Source organism: Pristiophorus japonicus, chromosome 23 (genome assembly GCF_044704955.1).
Source record: "Pristiophorus japonicus isolate sPriJap1 chromosome 23, sPriJap1.hap1, whole genome shotgun sequence".
NCBI classification, from domain to species: Eukaryota; Metazoa; Chordata; class Chondrichthyes; family Pristiophoridae; genus Pristiophorus; species Pristiophorus japonicus.
Window position 1 is genome coordinate 12,965,923 of NC_091999.1, and position 14,997 is coordinate 12,980,919.

A 14,997-nucleotide genomic window follows, 5' to 3' on the forward strand; every position below is an offset into this window, starting at 1 on the left:
GGGACGCTCGACCCGGCCGCTACGCATTCCTCCGCTGGCCCCACGCCCCCCACGACAGGCAGATCTTCCACGCCATCCCCGGGAGGCAGAGGCTGGGCAGCCTCGACTGCCCCACCCTCCCCGGGGACAGACTCCTCTCACCTACGGCGCAGTTTGGGGGCGCTGGTGGGGGACGCGGGACACGCGGCGGACACCGACTCCTCCGCGGAGGGATGTTGTTCCCCCTCCGCCTCATTGGAGCGGCGCCTCCTTTTGTTCCTGGGGGGGGCGCGGAGGGAGGGAGACCTCCATGTCTGCCGAGGCCTCCCGCTCCACTCCCCCCTTTTTCTTATCTTGCCCGCGCCCGAGTCCCTCTGTGATATTGGTCAAGGGCTCGGGCACGGGCTCAGGGCACCCCGCGCTCGCCGGTGACAGGGTTGGGCTGAGCGCGGTGATCAAATTGTCTGGCGCACTGAGGGGACCCGCCTCGAGATGTTTCGCCTTCCTCCGTGCCTTCTTTCCGATCGGACGCTCTCCCTCCCCCCGGCTGGAGGCCGTGAAAACAAAGGCCCCCGACGATGCCCGCGCACCCACAGCTCCCGGCACGCGGACGCAACTAGGGGGAGGGGTGGCGGCGGCGCCAGCCTTGGCTGCCCTCGGTGGTTTGGCGGCCTTGGAGGCAGGGCAGTTCTTACGAACATGCCCCACCTCCCTACAGGCATGGCACCGCACGCCGTCCGACGTCCAGAAGACGCGGTAGGCAGTCCCCTCGTGCACCACATTAAAACTACCCTCCGTCGTCTCCTCCCGCGCCAGCCGGACAAAGAGCTGGCAGCGGAAGGAGAAGACATGGCGCAGGCTGTTCTCCCCGAGGCCGAGCGGTATGGGGTTGATCCCTGACCTTACCTCCCCCAGTTGGTGTAGGTGAGGGAGGAGGAGCCCAGCGCGAACAAAGGGCGGGACGTTAGAAAGGATGACCCTCTGCGCGGTGGCCTCGAGAGGGTCCACCGGCAGGAACGTCCCACCCACCGTGAGTCCCTTTTCAAGGGCCAGGGACACCGCCCGCTCCGACCCCAGGAAGAAAACAGCCTTCCCAGACATCTTGGAGGCTGCGACAATGGCCGAGGGGCCGACTACCCCAGCCATCGCCCGCACGCACTCCTCGATGCTCATTGTGGGGTGAGTGTAGCTCTTGACCCCGTGTTTTTTTGTTATAAGTGTGAACGGTGGCAGGGCAGCAGGAGGCGCTGTGGATGTGGACGCCGCCTGCGCATATGTTTTTGCTGACCCTGCCACCAGCGTGGATGGGGTCGCCATCACGTGGTCCCTTTAAGGGCTACACCCACCCCAAAGTCACAGGCCTTAATGTTCTTAAGTTGGCCTTGCTCCCTCTGCTCAGTTGTCTTAATTGGTTTTTCAATTAGGAGGAAAGGGGCTCTCAGAGAGAGAGGGGAGAGACAGAGAGAGAGAGAGAAAGAGAGCAGGGGGTGGGAAAGACGGAAGCTGTGAGGGCAGGTCTCCCCTCACAGCGATGGGTGGGTGTTTCTTGGGGTGCACTCCCCAGATGGCAAAAAACACAGTCTTTGTAGATGGTCTTCGGGTGAGGGGAGAAGATGTCTTCACCTGGGGTAGCTGGAGCCACCCAGGCACACACTCCCAACGATGTTAAATAGGGTGATTAATGATTCTTCAGCCAGGTAGCTCCAGCTATTCCAGGCTAGGCAATGGGGGAGGGGTGCTTCAGTGGTGTGTGGGGCCTAGCTGTAAGCAAGACCCCCACACACACTTCCACACACACACACCCCCCGCGATGTTCCGGCCCTCGAAATGGTCTTCTTTCCTCCCCCCACCAATACAACAAAGTCTTTCGGGGAATGCACCAAAACACACCCACCTTTGGATGATGAAGTTTCTCCCTCCTTCCACACTGGATAGTTGTTGTTCTTTTTCCCCCTCTCTCCAACTCTCTGTAGATGTAATAAAGTTGTTGAATTTTCAGCTCTCCTCCTCTCCCTCTGGATGTTGAATTGTGGTAAGCCCCTTCCTCCTCTTCCTGGGCTGGTCTCAAGGTTCTCTCTCAGCCTCCAGGCAGGAGCAACAGCAGGTAGCTCCTTCTCTCACTGCTCCAGGCTCCAAGTGATTAGGCCACGCCTCCAAAGCTCCACCATTGGTCCACAGACCCCTGAAGGTGGCAGGCCAGGTGGATAATGTGGTTAAGAAGGTATATGGAATACAAGAGCTGGGAGGTTATGCTTGAACTGGTTAGGCTACAGCTGGAATACTGTGTGCAGTTCTGGTCACCACATTACAGGAAAGATGTGATTGTACTGGAAAAGGTGCAGAGGAGATTTACAAGAATGTTACCTGGACTGGAGAATTTTGGCTATGACAAAAGATTGGAGATGCTGGATCTGTTTTCTTTGGAACAGAGGACACTGAGGGGAGACCTGATGGAAGTCTATAAAATTCAGAGGGGCCTGGATAGAGTGGCTAGGAAGGACCTGTTTCCCTTGGCAGAGGGGTCAACAACCAGGGGCATAGATTTAAAGTAATTGATTTAGAGGAGATACGAAGGGCAATTTCTTCACCCAGAGGTTTGTGGGGTCTGGAACTCACTGCCTGAAAGGATGGTAGAGGCAGAAACCCTCACCACATTTGAAAAATACTTGGATGTGCACCATCACCTTCAGGGCTCCGGACCGAGAGCTGGAGAGTGGGATTAGGCTGGATAGCTGTATGTCAGCCCGGCACGGACACGGTGGGCTGAAATGGTCTCTTGCTATGCTGTAAATTTCGACGATTTTACGATTAATGACCTAGATGAAGGGACCGAGTGTAATGTATCCAAATTTGCTGATGATACAAAACTAGGTGGGACAGTAAGCTGTGAGAACACAAGAGTCTGCAGGATATATATAGATAGACTATGTGAGTGGGCAGTAAGGTGGCAGATGGAGTATAATGTAGGGAAATGTGAGGTTATTCACTTTGGTCGGAAGAATTTAAAAAAGCAGAATATCTTTTAAATGATGAGAAACTTTTCAACGTCGGAGTTCTCAGAGTTTTGGGGTGTCCTCGTGCAAGACACACAGAAAGTGAGCATGCAGGTACGCAAGCAATAAGGAAGGCAAATGGTTTGTCCTTTATTGCAAGGGGGTTGGAGTATAAGAGTAAGGAGGTCTTGCTACAATTGTACAGGGCCTTGGTGAGACCACACCTGGAGTACTGGGCACAGTTTTGGTCTCATTATTTAAGGACGGAAACACTTGCCTTCGAGACGGTGCAACAAAGGTTCACAAGATTGATTCCTGGGATGAGAGGGCTGTCTTATGATGAGATAGTGCTTGGAATGGGCCTATACACTCTCGAGTTTAGAATAATGATGTGTGATCTCATTGAAACATACAAGCTTCTGAAGGGGACTGACAGGTTAGATGCTGAGAGGTTGATTCCCTTGACTGGACTGTCTAGAACTAGGGGCACAGTCTCAGGATAAGGGGTAGGCCATTTGAGACAGAGATGAGGAGGAATTTCTTCACTCAGAGGGTTGTGAATCTTTGGCATTCTCTCCCCCAGACGGCTGTGGATGCTCAGTCTATTCAAGGTTGGGATAGATAAGTTTTTTGGACTCTAGGGGAATCAAGGGATATGGAGATCAGGCAGGAAAGTGGAATTGAGGGCGATGATCAGCCATGATCTCATTGAATGGCGGAGCAGGCTTGAGGGACCTTATGGCCTACTCCTGCTCCTATTTTTTAAGTTGACATCCAGGGGACTCTACATTTATTAGTCCCACCCTTTTTCTTTAAGGTAACATACTTCCTCTGAACCCCCATTATCTCCTCCTTGAATGCCTCTCACTGCTCTGAGACTGATTTAACTTCAACATAAGAACATAAGATTTCAGAGCAGGAGTATGCCATTCGGCCCCTCGAGCCTGCTCTGCCATTCAATGAGATCACGGCTGATCTTCTACCTCAACTCCACTTTCCTGCACTATTGCATATCCCTTGATTCCCCTAATGTACAAAAATCTGTCGATCTCTGTCTTAAATACACTCAACGACAGAGCCTCCACAGCCCTCTGAGGTAGAAAATTACAAAGATTAATGGGTGAATAAGTTTCTGCTCATCTCAGTCCTAAATGGCCAACCCTTTATTTTGAGACTGTGACCCCTGGTTCTAGACTCTTCACCAGAGGAAACATTCTGCCTGCACCTATCCTGTCAAGCCCTGTAAGCATTTTATATGTTTCGATGAGATCATCTCTCATTCTTCTAAACTCTAGAGAATACATGTCTAGTCTACTCAATCTCTCCTCATAGGACAATCCTCCCATCCTAGGAATTCAGTTTGGTGAACCTTCATTGCCATCCTAAATGGCAAGTACATCCTTCCTTAGGTAAGCAGCCAAAACTGTACACAATACTCCAGCTGCAGTCTCACCAGGGCCCTATATAATTGCAGTAAGACGTCTTTACTCTTGTACTCAAATCCTCTTGTAATAAAGGCCAACATACCATTTGATTTCTTCATTGCTTGCTGTACCTGCATATTAACTTTCAGTGATTTGTGTACAAGGACACCAAGGTCCCTCTGAACACCAACATTTCCCAATCTCTCACCATTTCAAGTAGCTGTTTCCAGTCCACTTTGGCTAAACCACATCTCAGCTTAGTAAAATTGGCTTTTCCCCAATTGAGAACTTTTATTCCTGGCCTATCTTGGTCCTTTTCCATAACTACCCTAAATCTAACTGAATTATGATCACTAGCACCAAAATGCTGCCCCACTGATACCCCTTCCACCTGCCCAGCTTCATTCCCTAATACTAAGTCCATAACTTCCCCCTCTCTTGTTGGGCTTGCTACGTAATGGCTAAAAAGTTCTGCTGGTTGCTGACCCCTCTGCGAAGGGAAATAGGTCCTTCCTATCCACTCTATCTGGGCCCCTCATAATTTTATACAACTCATTAAGGTCTCCCCTCAGCCTCCTCTGTTCCAAAGAAAACAAACTATTAAGAGGGTTGATGGGCTGGAGGAGGTTACAGAGATAGGGAAGGGTGAGACCCTGGAGAGATTTGAACAAGCGAATGTGTATTTTAAAGGTTGATGCCACCAGCCATCTTGCCCAGCACAGAATGTAACTCACTGCCAACAGGAAGGATGTTATTTTAACTACTACAAATGCATAATGCGGGGAAATCAATCTCTGTCCCTTTAACTCACAGCGACATGGAAAGAGGGAAATGAATGACCTTTAAACACCTGGTCCACTTGGCAATGAAGTGTCCGAAACTCATAATAGGAACTCCAGGAAAACAAAATACTGACAAATGTTAAACTGTTTTGTTGACAAAAGAAATCTCGATTTAACTTTTAAAAGGTGAATTGTTTTAGAGGGGTTTACACAAGACTCACCTGACAGGCCGACTCAGGATCCACCCCTCAAGCACTGCGATTGGTTGCAGAACACGCTGCTCCCTGGGCCCTCCGGCCTTTGACCTCTCTTCCTGTTGGTTCCCAGGGCAATCAATCACCACTCGCCAACATTACACTGCCACATTAAGTTGAGAGGCTCGGAGGAAGAAATAAAATGAGGCCGTGAATCTGAGTTAAGAAATAAAATTAGAAAAGCATGATTAAATGAATGAGGAGAGGCAATATAAATTAAAGGGTACAATCCTAAAGGGGGTGCATGAACAGTGAGACCTGCGGGTATATGTGCACAAATTGCTGAAGTGACAGGACAGGTTGAGAAAGCAGTTTAAAAAGCTTGCAGGATCCTGGGCATCACAGAGTACAAAAGCAAGGAGGTTATGATGAACCTTTGTAAAACACTAGTTCGGCCTCAACTGGAGCATTGTGTCCAATTCTGAGCACCGCACATTAGGATGTGATGGCCTGAGAGAGGGTGCAGAAAAGATTGACAAGAATGATTCACGAGATGAGGGACTTCAGTTCCGTGGATTGACTGGAGAAGCTGGGGTTGTTCGCCTTGGAGCAGAGAAGGTTGAGAGGAGAATTGATCGAGGTGTTCAAAATCATGAGGGGTCCGGACAGAGTCGATATTCCCATTGGTGGAGGGGTCGAGAACCAGAGGAGACGGATTTAAGGTGATTGGCAGCAGAATCAAAGGCGACATAAGAAAAATCTATTTTACGCAGCAAGTGGTTAGGATCCAGAAAGCACGGCCTGAAAGGGTGGTGGAGGCAGACTCAATCATAGCTTTCTAAAGGGAATTGGATAAGTATCTTAAAGAAAACATTTGCAGGGCTGGGGGGAAAGGGCGGGGCAGTGGGACTAGCTGGGAGCCGGCAAGGGCTCGACGGGCCGAATGGCCTTCCGTGCTGTAACCATTCTCTGATTGTGTGAGTAGAACCACTCTGTTCCCTGACTCCTGATTGTGAGCACCTCTGTTAAACCTGTCTACCTCAGCCTTAAATATATTCAATGACCCAGCCTCCACAGCTCTCCGGGGCAGAGAATTCCGCAGATTTACAAACCTCAGAGAGAAGAAATTCCTCCTCATCTCAGTTTTAAATGGGCGGCCCCTTCTTTTCAGACTATGACCCTCGTTTTAGTTTCCTCTATAAGTGGAAATATCCTCTCTACATCCACCTTGTTGAGTCCCCTCATTATCTTATTAGTTTCAATAAGATCACCCCTCATTCTTCTAAACTCCAATGTGTGCAGGCCCAACCTACTCAACCTATCCTCATAAGTCAACCCCTTCATCTCCGGAATCAACCTGCATTCACTAGTTCCCCTCCCTCTCCTCCTCTGAAGGTGCTGACTCTGGCTGGGTTCAGTTCTACACTCACTGGTTCCCCTCCCCGGATGGTGCGGACTCTGGCTGAGTTCAGTTCTACAATCACTGGTTTCCTCTCCCTCTGATGATGCTGGCTATCTTAGGTCTTGTCCTGTGTAATGAGACAGGATTAATAAACAATCTCCTTGCAAAGGATCCCCTTGGAATGAGCGATCATAGCAGTTGAATTTCAAATTCAGATGGAGGCCGAGCGTACTGAGCTTAAATAAAGGAGACTACAAAGGTATGAGGGCAAATTTGGCTAAAGTGGACTGGGAAAATAGAATAAAGTGCAGGATGGTTGATGAACAGAGTCGTACATTTAAGGAGATATTTCACAACTCTCAAGAAAAATATATTCCAGTGAGGAGGAAAGGGTGTAAAAGATAGCCATCTGTGTCGAACTGAAGAAATAAAGGATGGTATCCAATTAAAAATAAGGGCATACAAAGTGGCCAAAACTAGTGGGAGGACAGAAGATTGGGAAGCTTTTAAAAGCCAGCAAAGAATGACTGTGGATAGTCAAGGGGCTATACGAAGAGAAGGAACTTACCACAATCACTTAGGAGGTGGTACTCAGTAAGATAATGGGACTAAAGGGGGATAAATCCCCTGGACCTGATGGCTTCCATCCGAGGGTCTTGAGAAATAGCGTCAGGGATAGTGGATGCATTGGTTGTAATTTACCAAAATTCCATGGATTCTGAGGAGGTCCCAGCAGATTGGAAAACTGCAAATGTAACCGCCTATTTAAAAAAGGAGGACAAAAAGAAGGAAACTATAGACCAGTTAGCCTAACATCTGTGGTTCAGAAAATGTTGGAGTTCATTATTAAAGAAGCAGTAGTAGGTCATTTGGAAAAGCAAAATTCTGTCAGGCAGAGTCAGCATGCATTTATGAAGAGGAAGTCATGTTTGACAAATTTGCTGGAATTCTTTGAGGATGTAACAAACAAGGTGGATAAAGGGGAACCAGTGGATGTGGTATATTTGGACTTCCAGAAGGCATTTGACAAGGTGCCACGTAAAAGGTTACTGCACAAGATAAAAGTTCACGGGGTTGGGGGTAATATATTAGCATGGATATTGGATTGGCTGACTAACAGAAAACAGAGAGTCGGGATAAATGTTCATTCTCGGATTGGCAACTAGTGGGGTGCCGCAGGGATCAGTGCTTGGACCCCAAATATTTACAATCTATATTGATGACTTGGATGAAGGGACCGAGTGTAACATAGCTAAGTTTGATAATACAAAGATCAGAGGAAAAGCAATGTGTGAGGACACAAAAAACCTGCAAAAGGACATAGACAAGCTAAGTGAGTGGGCAAAAAATTAGCAGATGGAGTATAATGTTGGAGAGTGCGCCGTTATGCACTTTGGCAGAAAAAATGAAAGAACAAGTTATTATTTAAATGGAGAAAAATTGCATAGTGCTGCAGTACAGCGTGACCTGGGGGTCGTAGCACATGAAACATAAAAGGTTAGTATGCAGGTACAGCAAGTGATCAGAAAGGCCATTGAAACCTTGGCCTTTATTGCAAAGAGGATCGAGTATAAAAGCAGGGAAGTCCTGCTACAGTTATACAGGGCATTGGTGAGGCCAGACCTGGAATACTGCGTACAGTTTTGGTTTCCATATTTAAGAAAGGATATAATTGCTTTGGAGGTAGTTCAGAGAAGGTTCACTTGGTTGATTCTGGAGATGAGGGGGTTGACTTATGAGGAAAGGTTGAGCAGGTTGGGCCTTTACTCATTGGAATTCAGAAGAATGAGAGGTGATCTTAACAAATCATATTAGATTGAGGGGGCTTGACAAGGTAGATGCAGAGTGGATGTTTCCACTGATGGGGGAGAATAGAACGAGAGGGCATAATCTTAGAATAAGGGGCCGCCCATTTAAAACTGAGATGAGGAAGAATTTTTTCTCCGAGGGTTGTAAATCTGGAATTCGCTGCCTCAAAGAGCTGTGGAAGCCAGGACATTGAATAAATTTAAAAGATAGACAGTTTCTTAACCAATAAGGGAATAAGGGGTTATGGGCGTGGGCAGGGAAATGGTCCTGAGTCCATGATCAGATCAGCCATGATCGTATTAAATGGCAGAGCAGGCTTGAGGGGTAGTATGGCCGACTCGTTCTCCTATTTCTTATGTTATTATGCTGACTCTGGCTGGGTTCAGTTCGACACTCACTGGTTCCCCACCCCTGAAGGTGCTGACTCTGGCTGGGTTCAGTTCTACACTCACTGGTTCCCCTCCCCTGAAGGTGCTGACTGTGGCTGGGTTCAGTTCTACACTCACTGGTTCCCCTCCCCTGAAGGTGCTGACTGTGGCTGGGTTCAGTTCTGCACTCACTGGTTCCCCTCCCCTGAAGGTACTGACTCTGGCTGGGTTCAGTTCTGCACTCACTGGTTCCCCTCCCCTGAAGGTGCCGACTCTGGCTGGGTTCAGTTCTGCACTCACTGGTTCCCCTCCCCTGAAGGTACTGACTCTGGCTGGGTTCAGTTCTGCACTCACTGGTTCCCCTCCCCTGAAGGTACTGACTCTGGCTGGGTTCAGTTCTGCACTCACTGGTTCCCCTCCCCTGAAGGTACTGACTCTGGCTGGGTTCAGTTCCAGACACAGACGTCATTCACTTTGTTCCTGCACCAAGATGGCCGCACATGCGCTGTGCTACTCACTGAATCAAGATGGCGGAGCACTGAACCTGCCTTCCTGCACGAAGATGGCCGCCGTTCGCCTGGACCTGTGACCAGGAGAAAGCCCCGAAGCTGCAACCGCCGCTATTCCGGTTATTATTCCGGGCTTGCGGCGGGCACCGGTTGTTTATGAAGCCTCCCCGACTCTCCGCTGGTCCATTACTCCCCTCCGTCCCGCTGAAAAGGACACTTCTGAGGAGCCTGTACAAAACATATCTCCTCCGCCATTACACGCACCGCGCATGCTCCAAACACAGCCAGGGCCCGCGCCTGCGCATTGAGCTCCTGCAGTCTGGGTGAGGCAGTCTCCCCCCGCGGGGCATGCTGGGTACATAAGACCATGAGAAATCGGAGCAGGAGTGGGCCAGCCGGACCCCCGAGCCTGCTCCTCATTCAATAACATTTGACGGGACAGTCTCGGGGGAACTTTACTCTGTATCTCATCTGTGCTGCACCTGCCCTGGGAGTGTTTGATGAGACAGTGTGGAGGGAGCTTTACTCTGTATCTAACCCGTGCTGCACCTGCCCTGGGAGTGTTTCATGGGGCAGTGTGGACGGAGCTTTACTTTGTATCTGAATCGGGATAAATGGGTCGTTTTCCGTCTGGCAAACAGTGACTGGAGGGATGCCGTCGGGATCGGTGCTGTGTCCTCAACTATTTACAATCTAAATGACTTGGATTAAGGGACAGCGTGTAATGTAAGGAATTAAGGGTTATGGGGAGCGGGCGGGTAAGTGGAGCTGAGTCCACGGCCAGATCAGCCATGATCTTATTGAATGGCGGAGCAGGCTCGAGGGGCTAGATGGCCTACTCCTGTTCCTAATTCTTTTGTTCTTATTTGCTGATAACACAAAGATGGTTGGGAAAGCAAATTGTGAAGAGGACACGTAAAATCTACAAAGGGATATAGGCAGGCTAAGTGACTGGGCAAATATTTGGCAGATGGTGTATAATGTGGGAAAATGTGAGGTTATCCACTTTGGCAGAAAAAAATAGAAAAGCAAATTAAAATTTAAATGGAGAAAATTGCAAAGTGCTGCAGTACAGTGGGACCTGGGGGTCCTTGTGCTTGAAACACACAAAGTTAGTATGCAGGTACAACAATAATCACAGAGGTAAATGCAATGTTGGCCTTTATTGCAAGGGAGATAGAGTATAAAAGCAGAGAAGTTCTGCTACAACTGTACAGGGTATTGGTGATGCCACACCTGGAGTATTGCACGCAGTTTTGGTCCCTGTATTTAAGGAATGATGTTCTTGCATTGGAGGCTGTTCAGAGAAGTTTCACTAGATTGATTCAGGAGCTGAGAGGGTTGACTTATGAAGATAGGTTGAGTTGGTTGGGCCTATACCCATTGGAGTTCAGAAGAATGAGAAGTGATCTTATTGAAACATATAAGATAATGAGGGGGCTCGACAAGTTGAATGCAGAGAGGATATTTGCACTCAGCGGAAACTAAAACGAGGGGACATAGTCTCAGAATAAGAGGCTGGCCATTTAAAACTGTGATGAGGAGAAATTCCTTCTCTCAAGGGTTGTAAATCTGTGGAATTTCTGCCCCAGAGAGCTGTGGAGGCTGGGTCACTGAATATATTAAAGGTGGAGATAGACAGATTTTTGAGCGATAAGGGAATAAAGTGTTATGGGGAGCGGGCAGGAAAGTGGAGCTGAACCCAAGATCAATCAGCCATGACCTTATTAAATGGCAGAGCAGTCTCGATGGGCAAGTGGCCTACACCTGCTCCTATTTCTTATATTATAATCTACCCTGTGCTGTACCTGCCCTGGGAGTGTTTGATGGGACAGTGCAGTGTGAGCTTTACTCTGTATCTAAACCCATGTTGTTCCTGCCCTGGGATTGTTTGTTCGGACAGTGTCGAGGGAGCTTTACTCTGTATCTAACACGTATTGTACCTGCCCTGGGAGTATTTGCAATATTGTAGACTGAGATTTACTCTGCATCAACCCTGGCAGTGTTTGGGACAGAATGGAATGAGATTTACTCTGTATCTAAACCCTGCTTTACTGCTAGTCCTGACATCAGTCGTCGGGAAAATGCTAGAATCCAATATTAAGCTCGTAGCAAGTAATAACAGGATTCAACAGAATCAACATGGATTTATGAAAGGGAAATTGTACTTGACAAATCTATTCGTGTTTTTTGAGGTTGTAACAAGCAGGATAGATAAGGGGGGACCACTGGATGTGTTGTATTTAGATTTACAGAAGGCATTCGATGAGGTGCCACATAAGAGGTTATAAAATAAAATTAGGGCTCATGGGATTGAAGGTAATATACGAGCAAGGATTAAGGATTGGTTAACGGACAAAAAACAGAAAGTAGAAATAAACGGGTGATTTTCGGGTTGGCAGGCTGTAACTGGTGGGGTGCTGCAAGGATCGGTTTTGGGCCCCAGCTATTCACAATCTATATCAATAATTTGGATGAGGGGACCAAAATATCGAAGTTTGCTGAGGCTGCAAAACTAGTTGGGAATGTAAGTGTGAGGAGGATGAAAAGAGGTTTCAAGGGGATATATACAGGCTCAGTGAGTGGGCAAGAACATGGTAAATGGAATATAATGTGAAGAAATGTTAAGTTAGACACTGATAGTAAAAATATAAAGGCAGAATATTTTTTTTAAATGGTGAGAGATTGGGAAACATTGTGTTCAGAGGGACCTGGGTGTTCTTGTACACAAATCGCTAAAAGTTAATATGCAGGTGCAGCAAGCAATTAAGAAAGCAAATGGTATATTGGCCTTTATTACAAAAAGATTTGAGTACTTACGTCTTACTGCAATTATACAGGGCCCTGGTGAGACCACACCTGGAGTATTGTGCACTGTTTTGGTCTCCTTACCTAAGGAAGGATAAACTTGCTGTAGAGGGAGTGCAATGAAGATTCACCAGACTGATTCCTGGGATGGGGGGATTGTCCTATTAGAGATTGAGTAGACCAGGCCTATATTCACCAGCGTTGAGAAGAACGAGAGGTGAGAGACGACGCCCACATCCTATGAACAAATTTTTAAAAAGAGATGTGAGATGTTTAAAATTGATCAAGGACATCAGCCAAATTAATAGAGACACTCCCTGTCCTTCAGGACCTGTGTCCAGGGGAGAAGCTGATGGGTTTATCTGATCATCTTTGGGTTAAATGTTGTGCTCATTGAGCTGAGCAGCTCATGCCAGCATCAAACACTCTCCAGTCAGGCACAGCATAGGTTAGATACAGAGTGAACTCATCGGTCGCTCCCCGACACAGATACTGAGGGACAGGGAGTGTCCGGGACACTGACATTTCTCACTCAATAAGGTATAAATTGATCCTGTACCTCTCCCCATTAATCCTGGGCTCCACACGGCTCGAATCCTGCTCCTGTTTCCCTTCCTGTAACAGCACTGAGCTCAACCCAGCCCATAATGAGCAGGGCTCAGGGAGGGTGGTTGCTAGGCACTGCAGTGATGTCATAAAGCAGGGCCATCCAGCCCAGCTGGTCATCCCCTTGTCCCTTTAAAGGTGGAGAGCTGGGACTTCCTGTCTCAACACACATCCCCCTGTTCATACTGAGAATTCCTGGGGAAGGCCCAAGGCCCAGAGTGTGGAACACAACCAAGGGGGAAAGAGGAGGGGAGGTAAATCAAGAAGTGGGGACTGAGGGCCACCAAGCTTCAGTTTTAGAGCCTGGAGACTTCAGGAGGGATCAGCGAGATCTGTAGTTTCAGAATCCAGGGAGAGAACAAGGAGCAGATGGGGAGACTGGTGTGGATTCCAGCACAGTGAGGATGTAGGGGGAGGGAGATTGTGTCGGGCCATGTATTAGGGGTGTAGGAGGGACAAGAGAGGAAAGGTCAGAGGAGCAATTACTGCAGCTGTGTCCATCAATAGTGAGAGAGAGAAGGTGGGGGTCAGAGTGGGCCCTGGACAGGCCGGGAAACTGTTTGTTTGCTGTGACCAGCTTTCCTTCTGTTACAAATAGCCTCCTGTAGCCCAGTGACACAAACAGCCCATTAAATGCCACCAATGTCCTTTGGTTGGTGAGGTCCCCGTTTGTGAAACACGGCTGTTGTTAAAGCTTCTCATTCTGACTCGCTCACAGTGAGACAGTATCCACTGTCCCTTTTATTCCATGGGCTTCATCTTTGCTGGTATTGGTAACATGCCCGGGATCACTAAACACAAAACCCAGTCTGTTAATCACTTTCAGCTACTGGACTTAGCGTGTGCCCCACAGCATCTCTCTCACCTTCAATGTGTGAATAGGGCATCACACCTGCCAAGCTCATTTAAGTTTGTATCCACGTAACAAATCTATTTGAGAAACGCCTGTAGGCTGATGAGACACTGTTCAGGTGCCAATGTGCTGCTAGTTTGCCCGGCATTTTGCCTGCAATGGAAAATAACTGAACATTTCTCCCAGTGTAACCTTTGCTGTAATGAAATGTGTCTTTTAATAAGTCTCACGTCCTTACTCATGTCTGCTGCAATTGTGTAGAAAGGGGATGTGTGAAGTGCTGGTGTTTGTATGGAGATGTGAGACAAGGAAACGGTATGTGTGTGTGGCAGTGACAGCCTTGTGGTCACAGGCAGAACCATGCACCGATATCCTTGTGGTTATGGTTTGAGCAGGGTCAGTTCATGAATGCTCAAGGTAAGAGGTGCCAGGGATCGGGAGCAGCGGCAGTAAATAAAATCTAAATGTAAATTCCGATGTAGTTTATCTTCATTTATTCCTATTTTAATAGCTTTTGCTGAATGTGGCCCATGCCAAGTGCCAGGATATTGGATCAGGCCCACCATCGAAAATGAGTTTGACACCTTGAGGTAGACAATGTCAACCGGATTCCCCCATCCACCAATCTAACTTCTTTACAAACTCAAGCTAGTTCGTAAGACGTGACCATGTTTACCGGAATCCGTGTTCAGTTTCTGTAATGGCCCCTTCCCTTTCCCCATGATGGAAAATAGCATCTCTCAGGATCCCTTCAAGCACCTTCCCGGAGATCGAGGTCACGTTGATGTGCCTTCAGTTCTCGAGCTCTGACTTGTGCCCAATTTGAAAAATGGGAACTACATGTGCTCCCTTCCAATCTCGGGGAACAACCCATGACTCTACTGAGTTGTTGGAGATCTGGGCAAGGGGCTGACAGAGCACCCGTCCCATCTCTTTAAACACCCTTGGGTGGATATCATCCGCACCTTACACCGTCAAGATTAACCTGCATGGCAACTTTGCTGTCAGTGAAGAGAGATGAGAAAGACCAAAGTGCCGTTTGCCCCTCTCAGTGTGACACTGAAGGACTGTGTCCAGGCTGAAGTTCTTCCCCCCCATACGATCCTCCCCCCAGATTGTCCTCGCTGAGCTCCAGCCAGGTGATGCTAAACACTCGGGAAAGACAAAAATCTACAGCAATGTGTTGAAAGCAACACAAATTTATTTATCTATATCCCAAATATTAAACTCCAGTCCAGTTACAGGAGTTTTTATCAGCGGAAACAATCCC

General features: G+C 48.1%; 1 protein-coding gene across 2 annotated transcripts in view; it reads right to left on the reverse strand.

Annotated features, from left to right (window-relative positions):
* LOC139235627 (zinc finger protein 154-like) overlaps positions 1 to 9,649 on the reverse strand; it is a 51,036-nt gene extending 41,387 nt beyond the window's left edge. Inside the window, exons 1-2 of one of the 2 annotated variants that reach the window (XM_070866671.1) lie at positions 9,470 to 9,649; positions 5,400 to 5,588 (exon numbers count right to left, since the gene is read on the reverse strand). The gene's annotated coding sequence lies outside the window, so the exon portion shown is untranslated. Of the gene's footprint in view, positions 1 to 5,399; positions 5,589 to 7,342; positions 7,359 to 9,469 lie in introns of those variants that run through there. The other variant, XM_070866672.1, reaches the window with a different exon arrangement.
* Positions 9,650 to 14,997: the final 5,348 nt, after the last annotated feature.